Below are 18,287 nucleotides of genomic sequence, written 5' to 3'. Positions count from 1 at the left end.
AATTAAAAGCAAAAGGCAGCTGAAACCGAAATAATAGGGTTTTTTTCTTTTGTTTTTAGATTAGATTTTTTTTTTTTTTTTGGGGCGGTCCTTTCGGTCTCTAGTATAAAGCCATTGACTAATTTGTTTGCGTGCTCTTTTATGGTCAATGAGCCATTCATAGATTGACACCTCAGTGTGAACTGTGAAGAAAAGTGGGCCAATTGCTTCTTTTTTTTTTTGTTTTAAGTGTAAATTACAATCACCTTCCTCAATTACTTCATAAATATATCAATGGCATCATAAATACTTTTTTTTTTTTTGAAAGAATCCTATTAACAAGTGTCGCGTTGAATTTACGATCAATAAGTTTTTTTTTACATTTTATATATATGTTTTTATTAACAGGTATCGACACATATTTAATTTGCAATCGATCAGTTATTTTTACATTATAAATATTTTTTTTTTTTAAAGTCTCCTACTAACAAGTGTCGGCATAGGTTGAATTTGTGATCAATTTGTTGTTTTTAGGAAATTGTGCAACTTTTAGTTAAAGAAAATGTGTATTTAGTAATTTTCTATATTTGTCGACACATTATAAATATTGTTTTCTTTTTAGTTAAATAAACTTTATCTAAAGTTGTTTTGGTCCTTTTGGATGAGATTAATCTTAGGAATGTGTATATCTCAATTTTATTTTATTTTTTTAAAGATGTATATCTCAAAATTTAAATAGGCAAAATGCCATTTGTGAAAATAGCATAAGGTTTCTGAAATTTCACCAACCTTGAGGGATGTTGGTAGAATTTACCTTACAATAAAACAAAAGAAGATCCAAGAAAGAAGGAACTTTGAGCTCCACTTTACTTCACATCTCATGTCAAATATATTAATTGTGATTGTGACACATTATGTAAATGTGGTCCCATATGGATAATCTTAAAAATCAGTAAATTTTAACTATGAAATGGACAAAATTATTGACCAAAATATACCAAATTTATTATAGTTAATGACATTCTTTTCTCAATATAAAAAATAATAATTTGATTTTTTTGAAGTTATTCACCAAATTTTTACTCCAAAGTGAAACTTAATTTTTAAGTTTTTTCTTTTCTTTTTTCATTTTAACTAGAGTACTCTTTTATCTAATTTTAAGCAAAACAGAGAAAAATAAATAATAAATAAAATAAGTGAAGAAGTGTTTCTTTCTCTCCTTAGTAATAATTGATTTGAATCTCATACACACTCATTAAATTTCTGTCGAATCTCCTACATGCCAGATTTGAGCCCTGTGAATTCTTCTACAACCTAAATTCGAATCTGCTGACATGAACATTCTTTTGCATGTTCTATAGACCAAATTTTGCTTCATGCTAAAATAAAAATTTTCTCTGCGGGTTCCATCTCTAACCCTGTTGATTTGAGTATTTATTTTTTAATTTTGCTATGCTCAGACATGCTAGTTTCCATAAGACTTTTTTTTTTATATATGGAAAAACTGAAAACTTTATGAGTTTGCTCTAAAAAACAGAAACTCTCTTCAATCCAAACAAAGAAATCAACAATGTCAGACGCATGTTTTACAAATATGAGCTGGTCTACAAATATGAGAAAATTCAAGACTTTGATCGGCAATCCCTTCCATATCACTCAAATTCCTCTTATACAATTCCATCAACAAGTTTTTGACTTTAACAACTTAAGTGTAAATCCACAGAATAAGCTCTCAAGAGCCTATACACTGTTGAATATCTCACAAAGCATTGTTGACTATCATACTACACTACTGACCTCTTCATTATGGCACCACCGAATGCTTTCTATCTATTCTTTGTAAATTAAACTACTTCAAGTTCAAGTTAATATCTACTACGACTAAATGCTTTCCACCACCATTGATTATTTCAAGCTTGAAATATCATTTTCACAAAAAGTCATACAAATATCAATTTCAATATCAAGCGACCCAAAAAATTATTGCAACTATTTTTTACAGACAAACATTATTATTGCTATATTTAACCTATCCCATTCCATATACTCGTTATGTTATTTCTTTGCCTAAAATAAAAAATAATAATGATAATAATATATTAAATTATAAATTATAAAAAAAAATTATTAAAAAAAAAAAAGCACACACACAACGCTAGTAACCAACGGAGTTTTTTTTTTTTTTTTAAATAATTTGATAAAAGAAAAAATTTTATATAATGTTTTAATAATTAGTTTTCTGTCCTCAAAAGGACTTCTAGTCTAAAATAAAGAACAGAAAAGGACCTCTAATTTAAGCTTAGAATATCAAGTGTCATGCAATAATGTCTGCCAATAATGTTAAGAAGCCAAGGCAACATGTGGGTATCGAGATCGAGATAGCTCGAGCTATATAATTGACAAGATCACGTAACTGAAGTGGACTCAAGTTACTCAACTACTTCAAATATGTATGTCTCTATGTAAAGTTATAAAAGTCTATTTCATATTCTAAATATTATATATATGCATGCATATAATACCAGGTGGTATCTTTTGCCTCATGACAAAGTTGTCTCGTAGTGTACCAGTGTGTGAATTTTCCAACTTTCCATCAACTATGATGAGACATCAATTTAGGTACAAAATTATTTTTCTAAAGCAATTTAAGGTGACAATTGACAACATATGTATCTTATGCCACAAGGATATGCAAATAATGCAATACTTCTTCGTTACTTGTATAGAACGAGTCTCTCATTCATGTGAGAGTGACACGTATCTCTTATTTAAGATATATATAACATTAATAATGAACCAAGTTAGTTTAGTTGAGTGCGACATAAAAATATATAAATTTCCAATTATTTGAAAGTTTAAATTTGCAAAAATGTATGAAATTTAATACATTTAGCTATCCATATAAGCAAATGTGCCCCCATTAGCAGAAAGCCATAGTATGCAACGTTTTTCAAAACTCACATGCGTAAAATTCACAAATATGAACTAATATTTCATAGCTAAGAATCTTGTACCTCAACTGGTTGGCAAATTTTAGTATTTTTTTTTTCTTTTCCTTTTTAATAGGGCCTAGTGTTTCTAAGATAAGTTATCCTTCATAAGATTATCATCTTCCTTACATATATAAGTTCTAATTAGTACTAAAAGAGTCACTTAATTATGCTAACAAATGCCCTTAGGGTATTGATTAGCAATCCATTTTAGGAAAGTTTTAATACCACTTTTATGGGAAATAAAATAACTGTCAAAATATTAATTACTTTTTTTTTCTCATAAAACTTTATTTAAATGAATTATTAACTAATGTCCTAATGGCATTTGTTAGCATTTCCCTTATCATAAAGTTATTCTTTGAGTCCTTTATATTTCCTTAAATGCCTTAAGTAAGTCTTGTGTAATTTTTCTTTTATAGAATACAATATGATTTAAAGAGTAAAATATATTATGTAGTGTGAGATGTAATTTTTCAAAGATTTCTTTCACTATAGCTTTGTTTGGTTCAAGGATTCATCTCTCTCTCTCTCTCTCTTGTTAGGGTTTGTGCCCTAAAATCCAATTTATTGGCATGTTATAAATAATTAAATTGTTTAATTATATGAGACTATTTATAAATGAACTAATGAGACATTATCTTAGTTTATGAAATGCATAGTATGTGATTTATGTGATTTAGTCACAGAAAATATAAATCACAAGTTCTTTGTAAAATCTGAATTTTAGTTCGTAGTCGATGATGAAATTGGGTATTTCATCTGTAAAGACTATAACATATCAACTAAGATAATTTGTCTTGATCATGTAAGTTGAGACTTCTAGTTGATATGTTGATATGTTTTAAGAGTTAAGACATATTGAATTAGACTGCTGTGAGATTTCTTATTCTCTTAACGATTGTCAAATAAATAATAAATCTCACGACTTCTATTTACATCAACTCTAAATCTTAAAAGAATAATGAATCTAATCATGAGGTATAGGCTGCTATGATATATCAGAAGTGAGATTTAAAGTCATGATCAAAATCTCAGTATATTGGGCAACTACATTTAGTGTTGATGGAACATATATTCTCAAGATAGAATTCATAATCTCTTAACAAAGATATAAAATATTCCATTGAGATAAGCTTAACGAGTTTAGTTATTCAAAGTGTTGGACCCAACCACTTTAGTAAGGAGTTACTAAATTATATATTTATGAAATTGGATTTCATAAATATATGATAAATAACTTAAATGATTAAACCAGGTACTCATGGATTAAGATATAGTAATATTCAAAGTGACAATCAACATTAATGACTTTGTATTACTACGAATATTTTAATGAAGGGGTTGCATGTGTAATAAAGTCTTGGGATATAATTTATTAATAAGACTTAGAGTGCAATTATATTCATATAGTGGTATTGAATATAATTAATAGTAACTTTGGACTTGTCAAAAATTAACAGAAAAACCCAATACCCATTAGAGCTAGAGTCTTATTTGTTCTATTTCGGTTCCACTCCAATCCATATTCTAAAACCCAATTGGAATGGCTCAAAAGGCTGGCCCAATTAGATAATTAGTTATATATATAAGGAAAAAAAACATACAGAATTTAATAAGGGTTTTTCATTAAGTTCATATAAGGAATGAAATTGTATGTATGTAAGTGTAAGACACTCTTATTCTCCCCTTGGAAACTGATTAAGAGACCATACTTCTTGGGCATCAAGTGGAATTAGAGTGAACATTAAAAGTGTTCCCAAATACTTCTAATCTTTTATTTTTGAATTTCACCACTCCAATGTACGCTTTCTTGTTCTTAAATTTTGAAACTTACATAGTACATATTATCAATTGCGAATGAAATAAATTCGTTAATTTTCTCCTGCGTATGTTTTGTATGTAATACAAACATGTATTTTTTCAACATCTCTCTCTCTCAATTTGTGTTTGGGAGAGAAAGTGAGACAAAGAGAGGGAAAAAATTATGGAGAGTGAAGTAATCAGTGAGAGAGTGAGTTTGATCAAAGTGATTGATGAATTAAAAGCAAAGCAACCGAATCGAAATAATAGGGTTTCTTCTTAGATAATATATATATATATATATATATATTTTTTTTTTTTTTGTGTTCGTTTTGCTCTCTAGTAAAGCCATTGATTATTTATGTGCTTTTATGGTCAAAGAACCATTGATAGATTGACACCTCAGTGTGAACTATGAAGTAAAGTGGGCCCTCAGCTTTATTTTTTTTTTTTTTGTGTAAATTACAATGACATCATAAATATTTTTTTGTATTAAAAAAAAAAAAAAACCTATTAACAAGTTTAACACATGGTGAATTGCAATCGATTAGCTTTTTTACAGCATAAAATATATGCTTTTTTATTTTTAATTTGCAATTGATCGTTACTTTACATCATAAATATTTTTCTTTATAAAAGATTCTACTAAGAAGTGTCAACACATGTTGAATTTGTGATCAATTGATTGCTTTTAGGAAATTGCGCAACTTTTAGTTAAATAAATTTTTATTTATTAACGTTTTATACCTTTTGACACATATTTACTTATTTAGTCTCACTTGTATTACTGTTTTCTTTTTAATTAAATAAACTCTATCTAAAGTTGTTTGGATGAGATTTTAATCTTAGGAATGTGTATATATATGAAAGTGAGTAGGGCTATCCACGAGTCGAGTCAGATCGGATTTGGGTCTGACCCGTAACCGACCCGATTAAGTCAGGTGAATGGAAAATGGACCCATGGCCGACCAAATGTTTGGGTCGAGCCCAACGACACAGGTCATCGGTTAAGTGAGTCAGATCTGATCGAATGATTTCGGGTCTCAAACACAACATAAATTTCAGAACCCGAAACAAAAGAAAATAAAATCCAAAGACAAAATAGAAGAACAAACCAATGGGATAGATGAACAAACCATTTTGTGGGTTGATTTTGGATTCCAAACCAAAAACCCATACTAAAACAAAATCAAAATCAGAACAATATTTTCAACAAAAGAAAAAAAAAAATCCTAAAACAAAGAAATCAAAATTCCTACCAAAAACCCAGATCTATGACTAAAAGTCTAAAACGAAATCAAAACCCAGAAGAATCTTAAAAAAATAAAATTAAAAAAAAAAAAAAAAAACCCATATCTATGAGACTAAAATGAAAAATAGAGAGAATATTAAATCAGCACTAACAGTGCCACTCCCTCCCCACCACCAACACATCCATCACAACATCAGTACAATTTTTTTTTAAAGAAAACTTTTTTAACTAACCCACCATCAAACTGCATAGATTAGAGTCTTAAGAGGATACTTCAAGTAGATCAAAGGAGGCTTGTGGAGTTTGAGACACGGTGAGTGCAACGTAAACTTTGAATCAGCGACGGCACAGTAGGTCCAATTGGACGACATTGGCAAGGAGGCTAGGATTTGGGGTGGCGATGAGGCTCACTTTGGCAACAACAGTAACAAGGATGCTAGGGTCAGGGATTTGAGAGAGATATTAGAGAAAGGGAGAGTGAGAGAATAGAGAAAGTGAGAGAATATTTTGGAACCTATGTTTTTTTCCTTTTAAAATTCTGGGTCGGGCTGGTTGGTTTACACGGGTTAGAAGTCAAGGGACCCGAAACCGACTGTAAAACCAAATTTTGGCAACTAAATGACCTGCATCCGACCCGGTTGTACAATCGGATCCACTCGTTGGCCTTCATGTCGGACGGGGTCGAGTAGGTGGGTCGGGCCTAACGGGTTGATGGACAACCCTAAAAGTGAGAGTGACACATATATGTTATTTAAGATATATATAACATTAACAATGAGCCAAGTTAGTTTAGTTGAGTGTGACATAAAAATATATAAATCACCAATTATTTGAAAGTTTAAATTGGCAAAAAAAAAAAAGTATGAAATTTAATACTTTTAGCTATCCATATAAGCAAATGTGCCCCAATAACAAAAAAAGCATCATATGCAACATTTTTTAGAACTCACAAGCATAAATCCACAATATGGTACTAAGAAGTAAGAACCTCGTGAATCATCTAGCTAACACTTATTAATGTTTTTTTTGTAATAGGGCCTAATGTTTCTAAGATAAGTTATCCTTCATAAAATTATCATCTTCCTTATATATATATTCTAGTATTAAAAGAGTCACTTGATCCTATCTCTTATAATTATCATAAAGCTAACCTTTGAGTCATTTATATTTCATCGAATACCTAAAGTAAGTTTCGAGTAATTTTTCTTTTGTAACCATATGATTAAAAGAGTAAAATACAATTACATAGTGTGAGATGTAATTGTAATAGATCATTACTAAATTTCTAATACATCATATCTTAATCACTTGAGATTGGATTAGTGTGATACATATCTTTAGGATTAGGTTAGGTAGGATTTCTTTACATTCATTGTATAGTATATCCTATATATGTTCATATGTAGTTTCTAAGATAAGTTATCCTTCATAAAATTATCATCTTCCTTATATATATATTCTAGTATTAAAAGAGTCACTTGATCCTATCTCTTATAATTATCATAAAGCTAACCTTTGAGTCATTTATATTTCATCGAATACCTAAAGTAAGTTTCGAGTAATTTTTCTTTTGTAACCATATGATTAAAAGAGTAAAATACAATTACATAGTGTGAGATGTAATTGTAATAGATCATTACTAAATTTCTAATACATCATATCTTAATCACTTGAGATTGGATTAGTGTGATACATATCTTTAGGATTAGGTTAGGTAGGATTTCTTTACATTCATTGTATAGTATATCCTATATATGTTCATATGTATATTATATATAATGAATTCCCTCATTTATAAAATATTAATTTCTTTACTTCAAGTTTTCTTAGTGCATTCTTTCTTACTTTTCATATTAAAATTTATACTTTATCTCTGAAAAATTGTGGTGCTGGGTAATGAATAACCTGCTCATGGGCTCATACTTGTGAAGGTAATTATAAATTAAACCATGGAATGCTCTCCTAAGAGGCTAAGAATGATAAAAAGGATGTCATAAATAGACACTCATTCATAAAATGAGATTAGATTGAGAAAAACAAAATTTTTCTTCAAGGTCTGGTTCAAGATTAATTAATGGATTATGCTGCCATTTCTCTACAACTGTACTATTTGCTTCCATTCCAATTACCATTGTCATTTGTCCAGTCCAGCAAACTTTTTAAGATGAGAAAAAGATTAATTAATTTAATTGGGCATTGTTAATGAGTGACTTACAGTCACAACTCACAAGCTTTTTTTATATTTTTTTTTTTTGAAAACAGTCTCTTCATTAATTCAGATAAATGCAACAAATCATTGAACAGTGCTTCTACAACTGGTGGAGGGGTTTCCTCCAACCATATCATATCCTCCATTACATTTTTAGCATGCCTTGCAAGTCCGTGTGCCACTGTATTAGCACTTCAAAAGCTATTATATTATATATGTCTCATAAATAAATAAAACACACACACACACACATATATATACTCTTTTTTCTTTTTCTTTTATATAGGAAAAAAACATATTATATATGCATTATAATAAAATGTTTTGGGTTAAGTTCATTTATCCGAATCTCATCCAACCGCACAGAATTTCCTCACAGGCTCACAGCCAACTTTTTTTTTTTTTAATTATAAATTATATATAGAGAGAGAGAGAGAGAGAGACACACACACACACACACACACACACAGAGGAATTAGGCTCATGGTTCATATTTTATCTACATTACAAATTGGGCTCACAACCCATTTTTCTCCTCCATCATGGACTGGGCTCAAGGCCCATATTTTCTCCTCAATAGATTAAGGTCCATGGCCCTCATCATTTCTCCCATGTTTCGTGTACCACAAAATGGGTTTCCCCAATAAAATTTCATCTTTGTACAAAATGGGTTTTTGAGGGAAAATGCCCAATTACAAACTAGTTATATTCCTTTAACCATTAAAAACGTAAGGCCCACCCATATTTCTTGAAGGCCCAAGTCTCAAATGGGTAAAATAATATGTTTAAGCTTCTACTACAAAGTCATAAAATCTATAGATATTTAAGTTTTAATGGGGCAAATCATAGCATCTGGGCTAAAAGCAACCTAAGTCATGAAAATCATTTGAGACATTACATACCAACCCAACAATCATGAATCAACAACTTTGATTGTTGGGTTGCTATGTAATGCCTCAAATCATGAATCAACAATACAACTTTTACACTAATACATCAAATGATATAAACTTTTCCACCATGCATTGCTCAAAGATAAGAAAACCATTCCCACACATTGGATTTTCCCTCTCTTCAATTTTCTACTTGCCCTTTGATTTCAAACTTGGCCTTGTAACCTCTATTAGATCATCCATCCCAGACACACACTAATCATCCTCACTCAGAAAACCCATGTCATCATGCTTCACTAGCCAAAACACATCACAGAAAATTATTCCTCCCTTCATTTCACTTAAAACCCCTTCTTAAGGAAGGCATAAAATTGTTATTGAGGAGATGCATTTTCTTCTAAACTAGTGATTCAGCAAGACGATTTGGCCAACTCACCCTTGTGTATAGTTGATTGCACAGTCTCTCTCTCTCTCTCTCTCTCTCTCTCTCTCTCTCAAGTTTGCCACTTTAATATTAAAGTATCATGATAATTTATTCTAGTTTACCAATTCCCTATTGTTGAATCCACATTTTTGTTACTGCTAAACTTGCATTGTTTTATTGATATTTTAACATTGGACTCACATCAATTCTAAAAATTGGAATTGTTTTGTTTCACTTTTATCTACTGTTAAATGTCCATTGTTCAATTTTAACTTAATGTTGAACACATATCATTTTGCTTTCATTTTAATATTATACCCATATTATTTTACTAATTAATTTATCCCTGGATTGAAATTAAATTGTTAAACTTCCTTTAGTGTTCATTTTCTCTCCCTTAGATATTGGTTTTGGTGTTTTTTGTAAGATTACAAGTGCACCGGTAGCCATTAATCTTCTTTGCTCCAATATTTAACTTCAAGTTTGCTTCCTCATTTTTTTTTTTTTTTTGTTTGACAAGGTCACTCCTCCAACAAACAACATGTGACACACCCCAACCTCCAAAAAAAAAAAAAGAAAAAAAGAAATTGCAATACACAGTTTTTCCAAGGAAAAAAAAAGGTCTATCAATGGTTCACTAGTTGATTTTACCTTATTTGAATTATCTTCTAAAAACGAAAATATAAATAAGCATTAATACATCTTAGCTTTCAGCCTTTCAGGCAATCCTTAACAGGAATTTAATAAAATTTTCACAAAATTTTGTCAAGATTTTCAAACCATGAATAAGTGAAGCCACCTACCCTTCTTTATAGGCAAAGCCACCAAGAGAAGTCACCTAATTTTTTTTCCTACTGAAAGATACCCTACATTCAATCCAATATATTGTGACATAATTTTAATCCAATGACAGCATTACACGTAGGTAATCTGCTATCTTGCTAGCAGGAAAATAATTGCCCTTTATTTGGTAGGTATTACTATTATTATTAGCAGTAGTAGTTTTGTTTGTCAATAATATAATATGGTAGGTCTTTCACTCATTTGATATGGTTTACANAAACTTATAAGAGTATATGCTATGCTTCCCATAAGCAAATGTAGCTTGTATTATAAAGGATAAAAACCCTTTAGAGCTAAAGCATGTGTGGCATCCAACATAAATTTTTGGTTCGGGAAGGAGATGCTCTAAATGTTATCACAAATGGTCCATTGAGCACCTGATTAAGGAAGCTAGAAGTATCTTCACAATATTTTTTAGGTTGGAATGTAAATCATACTTTAGAGAATCCAATTTTGTTGCGCATAAGCATGAGTCCAAATCCTCTGTCTCATCAATTGTGCTCCACTTCATGCTCCACCAATCAAATTTGGACAGCTAACCTTTTCATTAAATGAATTCTCATTAAATGAGACAACTAGTCTCTCTCATTAAAGTCAGAGTATCTCATTTAATGAGAGAGACTAGTTGTCCAGTTTTTTTGGTGGAGCATGAAGTGGAGCACAATTGATGAGACAGAAGATTTGGAAGTTTATGAAAATATTTAAAATAAGGTTTTGTGATCTAGTGCCTCAATTAAATGCTGTACATGTTACATAATCATATTGAAATTCTATCAAGCCTTAAGCTGGAGAAACTGAAATTCTATCATTTTAACCTTTTGTAGTCAGTCTGGGTGTGCATTATTTTCACGAAATTTGAACTTTACTAAATGAAAATTTTATTCAATTTTCGCTTAGCCTTTGTGGTTCAAGGCTAGGAATTTCAACCAGCAACCGATAAGCTTTTTGGTTTAGCTAATTTCCTAATTAAAAACTCAGTTTTCATCACCAAAAAAAAAATAATAATAATAATAATAATAATAAGAGAGAGAGAGAAGGGAGGAGAGAAAGAGAGAGAGAGAGAGAGATATATATGAAGAAAGAGAAAATGTAAAATTATAGAAGAAAGAGATAGTCGAATAGATTTTTAATATTTTTTTTATGGGCAAGACTTAGGTATAGTATTTAGGTACTGTTCCTTAGGTTTCCCTTTTAAAATTCTATAATGTGAATTTTTTCTCATGGGATGAAAGTGTATTTTTTAATTAAGTAGTCATATGACTAAATCTTAAGAGTGGAACTTAAGGAACAACACCTAAGGTACTGTACTTAAGTTTTTTTTTTTTTTTTTTAAATAACTTTGTTGCTACATAAACTGCTATAGATGGCACATGATAGTTTACTGTAGCTAGATGGTAAATTTTTTTAGATTTAGCAACTTTGATGTAGTGAGTTTTTGAGTGTTAAAATAGCAATTTAGCTCTTATATGAATGCTTTTACATGGGGGTAAGTGGACAGGATTGTGCTTAGCTATAATTGGCTGTAATGCCTTTTACTTCAAGCCATCCATATCTATTTTCCCACATTGAAAACAGCCTTTGCTTTTCGTGTGCATCCCTGCCGTTCTTGGTCTTAATTTTATTTTTTTATTTTTTTATATCAGGTTCTTGGTCTTAATTAAAAGACAAAACTTTAATCGATTAGACCCACATCGTATAAGAAACAGGAGAGGGAAGTCAAACAGGGAAATAAAAGACCATGTCAGGCCACTGTAAGATTCATACCTTTCTCGGCCTTTTGGCTAAGATCAAGTGTAGTATCTGTTCTTATCAGTTTAATATCTGATATGTGGGTCATCGGCCCACACGATATTAAATTTATTTCTTGAGGGGGAGAGCCCACCACAGTAGCTTGCTATTGGGGCCCTTAAGCGTCGCCCATGCGTTGCACTGCTGCAAGGGCCTGGCGCACCCCACCAATACAAGTCTTAATATTTATGAAGCAAGTGGGCCGTAATGAACTTTTAGAGGTTCATCTTAGGCGAAATTGGCCCAATACCATTAATTTTTGAACTATTTTGCACGAAGACACTGTTTCGGAAATAATTAGCAATATACCACCTTTTTAAGTACTCGAGTTTGGTGAACTCGAGTACTACATTTTCCACTTCCACCGTGGCACAATGACATGGCAAGATTTAAAATATTTTGCTTCGTACTCGAGCTTGGTGAGCTCGAGTACTGTATTACTGAGGTACTCGAGCTCACCAAGCTCGAGTACTGTATTTCTATGGTACCCGAGTTTAGGAAACTCGAGTACCGACTGCCACATTTCTTTATTACCCACCTACACACAACTGCGTACTGGCTCCAACCGTCGTAGTAAATGCATGATTAATGGTACTCGAGTTCTTTGAGCTCGAGTACCGTTAAACAAATTTCAAGAGTCAACATTATTACTTCCATTCAATACTTGCATTCAGTTCCGAGTCACAGACCTGTTTCCAACTTCATGTGCGAGTGAGATCTTTCCAGCATAAATTTTCTTGTTTGGTCACCATCTGCAATTCTTTGGGCTGTGTCATTGTCTCCATCAACCAACGTTCAACCCTCTTGTGACTAGTAGATAGAGGTATTGTTAAATGCTTAGTTTTTTGATATTTCTGCATGAGTTAAATGACTTCAATGCTTAGTTTTTTGATATTTCTGCATGGGTTAAATGACTTCAATGCTTAGTTTTTAGATTGTTTTCGTATGAGATTTTTATGCATGAGTTTCATGTAATGAGTTTTGCAATATTAACTGTGTACAACATTTGATACATACATGGTTCTATATATGTAGTGGAAATTTAACTGTGTAATGAGTTTGGCCATTTTCACCTCAAAATGAGTATTAAATTTAATTACATAATATAATAGTAGAAATGTCAACTGAAACATCTTTTTATTATTACCACCTAGTCACACATCCAGATGGGTTTGAATCCTGACCTTGTAATCTATATACGGTAAGAGGCAAGTATAATGTAAGCTATAACTCATTGGCATTAATAGTTCAGAACCATCAATATAAAATTAATATGAAAATTGACAAGAAATATTGATAGCATTTACTCGTTCAAGGTTAGAGATTTGAGAATTGTAAGGTAAATTGTAAAAAAATTTATAATAAAATTCTAATAACATTAACTATTTTTTTCGATAAAGTAAAAAAAAAAAAATAATAATATGCAATTAATATAAACTTATAAATTATGTAAACTCCTTTTTTCTTTCTATTTATACCAAGTTATCAATTTCTTCACAATTTAAAATTATCTAATATAAAAGTGGGGCTGTATATATGGTTTGGTATATTTTTCCCTTTTCCTACCGTACTGTTTCTTAATATAATCTTTCCTTCTCATACTTTATATAAAACTTGCATATAATATGAATTCATTTCTCAACAAAGAAATTGGCTTAATAAAATAAAGTCGAAATGGTTGACATTTTTTTATTTTATATGTGTATAAAATATATATATATATATATGGTTAAGTGCACATTATGATCGAGATTCAATTATTTATATGTCTATACACATAGTCAAGGAGTTTGATTTTGAATAGAAATACTTTTTATCATATGCCAAATTTATGTAACTATTTATAGTTTATGACAACTTTTAATATTGTTAATAATAGGTCGGTGATGGATTTTCACTTTTTCTATGTGTACTACGATGGAGAGACGTATTATCATGAGTTAAATGGGTTGTCATACCAAGGCTCAAACCAAAAGCAAAAATGTGTTAAGGTGAAGCGTGGGATAGGGCTTATGAATTTGAAACGAAGAATATTGAAGGCGATGGGGTTAGACCAGTCTAGGCATAACATTTCAATCGTGTATCGAGCACCTCAATTGGTTGTAGGCACCCAAGTTGTCTACAAGTCACTACAATTATCGGGTGGCGCTGAAGTGAAGATGATGTGGGAAGTTGTTGAACAAATGGTGGTGAAAGGATTTGTTGCTTCGGAGCTCTATGTTACTGTTGAGCCCACCATAGTAGAGGCTGGAGAGGGTTCACAACATACTGTTTTGGATGGAACTATAGATGAGCACATCGAGTCAATACCATTACAATCTTATCAAGGGTGTGTAGAGAACACAGGAGATGGGTATGACAATGAACCATGGCAGGCATTTCCTGGTGTGAACTCAACTGAGGAGGAGGCAGGGCCCCAGGAAATGCATGAAGGAGAGCATTTATCTCATGATGAGCTGCATGGGGGCACATTTGAAAATGAAGATGATTACGGAGTTGCTGATGATGCAACCCATATTGATGTTACTAGGGATGACTTCGAAGAGTTCCTAGATACCATGGGTGAACATGAGGATGTTGATCATATTGAAGATGTGGTTGTAGAAGAGAATAGAGATACATGCCCCGGTCCCGATCCTATACCGGAATGGTTCACCAAAAACACTTGGGATAATATGTTTGATCCATCACCGGTTATGCAAGCGGAAGTATCAAGTTGGACACCTGGGGAGCAGCCACTGAAAGGGATGGTATTTGCAACTAAATTGGCAGTACGACATGCGTTGACCTGGTACGCAGTGCAAGAGAATTTTAGCTTCAAAACTGAGTATTCAGACTCAGAGAGGCTTATGGTGAGTTGTGAGGATGATTCCTGTCCATGGTCAGTCCGTGCAATTTGTTGCAAAGGAGACAATGTCTGGAAGATCGCAAAATGCAAGGGCCCCCACATGTGCGATAAAATTCAGAATGCTCATGATGGTCGGATGATTGATTCAGTGTTTCTAGCATACGTACTTGAGCGCTATATACGAGAAGACCCTGCGTATAAGATAAAGAACTTACGCCACGTTGCTTTGGCAGACTTAAAACATGAAGTATCTCACTACAAGGTATTCTAGCAACTTGCATTCTTTTTTCAATACAATGTAGAGACATCAGTTTTATGTGAACTTTAAGCACAATATTTTTTCCCCACAACCCATGAATACCTTATATTATGTGAAGTATAAGCACAATATTCAGGTTATAGCCTTACAAGTCCTGATTTTTTTTCTTCAGCTATAATTATTTAACATGTATTCATTTCTAACGTAATCATTATGGTTCACATACAAGGTATGGGATGCCAAACAAAAGGCCGTTGCAGCTATATACGGGGATTTTAAGGAGTCATATGCAGAGTTGCCGCGTTTTTTGGCAGGACTTCAAGATGCAAGTCCAGGTACACAGTATAAGTTACTAGTAGATGATAATTATGAACGAGGAACCTGTACATTCAGGTCTGTATTTTGGGCGTTTCGTCCATGTATTGTTGGGTTTAAGAAGTGTAGGCCTGTGATTAGCATTGATGCAACCCACCTCTATGGAAAATATAAAGGAAAATTGATGATTGCAATGGCGACAGATGCTAATAATAAGATTTATCCACTAGCCTTCGCCGTTGTCGAAAGCGAGAGCACAGAGACTTGGGGTTGGTTCTTGTGTTGTATAAGAACGTATGTTACCGACCGGAGACACCTGTGTGTCATATCTGACAGACACCCTGGGATACAAGCTATCTTCAGAGACACTAATCGAGACTTTTCCCTACGGCCTCCCATGACAGAACATCGTTACTGCCTTCGTCATCTATGCAGTAACGTCAACAGTAGATGTAACAATGAAACTGTAAAGAATCTAGTATGGAGGGCAGCAAGTGCTACCCAGGAGCGAAAGTTCAATGCCACCTTTGATTTAATTAAGAATATCAACCAGGACGCACACCGATATCTGAAGGATGTGCCCAAAGAGAAATGGGCTCTAACTTTTGACGAGGGTTACCGTTACGGGGCGATGACTACAAACGTCTCTGAGTGCTTCAATGGTGTTCTAAAGGGTGCTCGTAGCTTGCCCATTACGGCAATGGTGAAATACACATGGTTCAAACTTAATGCTTACTTTGATGATCGGCGCAATAAGAGCATAGCGCAGTTGAATTCAGGACAAAAATGGACTAAATATGCCTCGGATATCTTCATGAGAAATAAGGCGAAGGCAGAGCGTCACAGGGTGACGAGATTGAGTGCGCAACAACAATCATATCAGGTAGATACATCGCATAATCCAGGGTCTGCTGGACGTGGGGATCACACACATGGAGTTAATCTGCTGCAAAGAACTTGCACATGTCAGAAATGGAAAATGTACAAGATACCATGTTCACATGTCATTGCAGTTTGTATTAGGTATCGACATGATGCAGAGCAGTACATTGACCCATGCTATAGTGTGGACGCACTATTCCGGAGCTATGCTCCCGTTTTCCCAGTGTTGAAAGATAGATTATCATGGCCGGATCCTGAAGAAACTCGAAAAGTCCTCCCTAACCCCCGATTGATCCGAGAAAAAGGTCGCCCTGTCTCAACACGAATCAGGAATGAGATGGACGAGGGTGGGAGACGGCCAAGAACCACACCGTGGAAGGAGGGGGGGAGGAAGGTGCAATGCCGGTTGTGTGACCAAGAGGGGCATAACCGAAGAACATGCCCTAAGCGGAACGAGATACCGATGAGTGGTGGTCTCGCGGAGTAGGTACGCTAAGTTAGAACCGTGACATCCTTTTGTTTAGGTCTTTTGCTCTCTTTACGATCTTGTATTATTTTTTTATTATCATTAATTAGACTTACTCACTAGGTTTGCTGAAACAGGAGAAGCATTGGTGTCTTTTGTTGACAAAATGACTTTTGCTGGATCACTTGGTGTGGGTAAGATGGTATGATATCTTTTTGGACAATTGTGTGGACTTGGTTTTGATTTCCAATTTCTAAAGAGGATTGTCACTTTATTTCATTTGCAGTAACTCTTGATGTCTTAAGTATGTATAGATGTTCTTCAAAACAAATACCAATTAGTATTGGCTATATTTTGTTGTTACCATTAAAAAAAAGGGAAAAAAAATAGATGGCATTCATTTGAATTCAGTGCTTTCATACTTCATTTTCTCTACATGAAGAAGATGTTAAATTATTCTGGAGGTAGTCCTGTTGCCAACAAGAGGTGTCTCATATTTAGATGACTATCTATAGATGAACCTAAATATCTTCCACACTTTTGTAAGTTCTTCCTTTCTAGAGGTGTCTCATATTGTTTGTACTTGAGCATATATCATTATCAAAATGAAGGATGGGATATGGAAAATTTATTAACTTATGCATTTTGTGATACTATTAGGTTGATCCAAGGTGAGACAGAGGATGATGGTGTTGAAGATGAATACCAGCTAGAGGACCTAGAGGTTGTAGCAGCTGATTACATGTTGAAAGTGGGGGTCTCCAATTTCAGAAATGCATGGGAAAGCATGGGTGATGACTGCAAATTGATAATGTTGTTCACAAATATCATGCAAAGTTCAATCGATGGATTAAAGAATTTTGCTACAAATAACTTTTATATCTTTATTAATTTGAAGTTAGTTGTCCCAACTTTGAAAATTGTTTGTTGCAAATCTACAATTGTTAAAATGGTGGTCGCTTTGATTGTTTCAATATAAGCCACATTTTAGTTATGGAGGAAATTTTGTGCATGTTTCATGGGGTTTGGCAATGTCTTGTGACTCTTATCCACTTCAAAGCAATGTAAAGATTTCACGCACCAATAATCAAGCCGAAATAGCATTTTGCCCAGCCTTTTTTGGCCAAGTGTTTTTTAAAAGAAAATTGTTAAGGCAGATTGGTACTCGAGTCTGCGAAACTCGGGTACCAATCTGCCTCGTTGAATTGTGCTGAAGCCTTTTTTGGCCAAGTGTTGTTTTAAATGAAAATAGTTAAGGCAGATTGGTACTCGAGCTTCCCAAACTCGAGTACCAATCTGCCTTATTGCAATTTGCTACAAATTTTTTTGGCCAAGT

At 33.0% G+C, this 18,287-nt stretch overlaps 1 non-coding gene across 1 annotated transcript; it reads left to right on the top strand.

The window, feature by feature from the left end:
* The first annotated feature begins 12,153 nt into the window (after positions 1–12,153).
* Positions 12,154–12,349, top strand: LOC111991113 (U2 spliceosomal RNA). Its single transcript, XR_002880735.1, has one exon. It is a non-coding gene; the product is annotated as a U2 spliceosomal RNA (small nuclear RNA).
* The last annotated feature ends 5,938 nt before the right edge of the window (positions 12,350–18,287 follow it).

The sequence above is a fragment of the Quercus suber genome, unplaced genomic scaffold (genome assembly GCF_002906115.3).
Source record: "Quercus suber isolate HL8 unplaced genomic scaffold, Cork oak 2.0 scaffold_82, whole genome shotgun sequence".
Taxonomy (NCBI): Eukaryota; Viridiplantae; Streptophyta; class Magnoliopsida; order Fagales; family Fagaceae; genus Quercus; species Quercus suber.
This window is presented reverse-complemented; position numbering and strand designations above follow the sequence as displayed.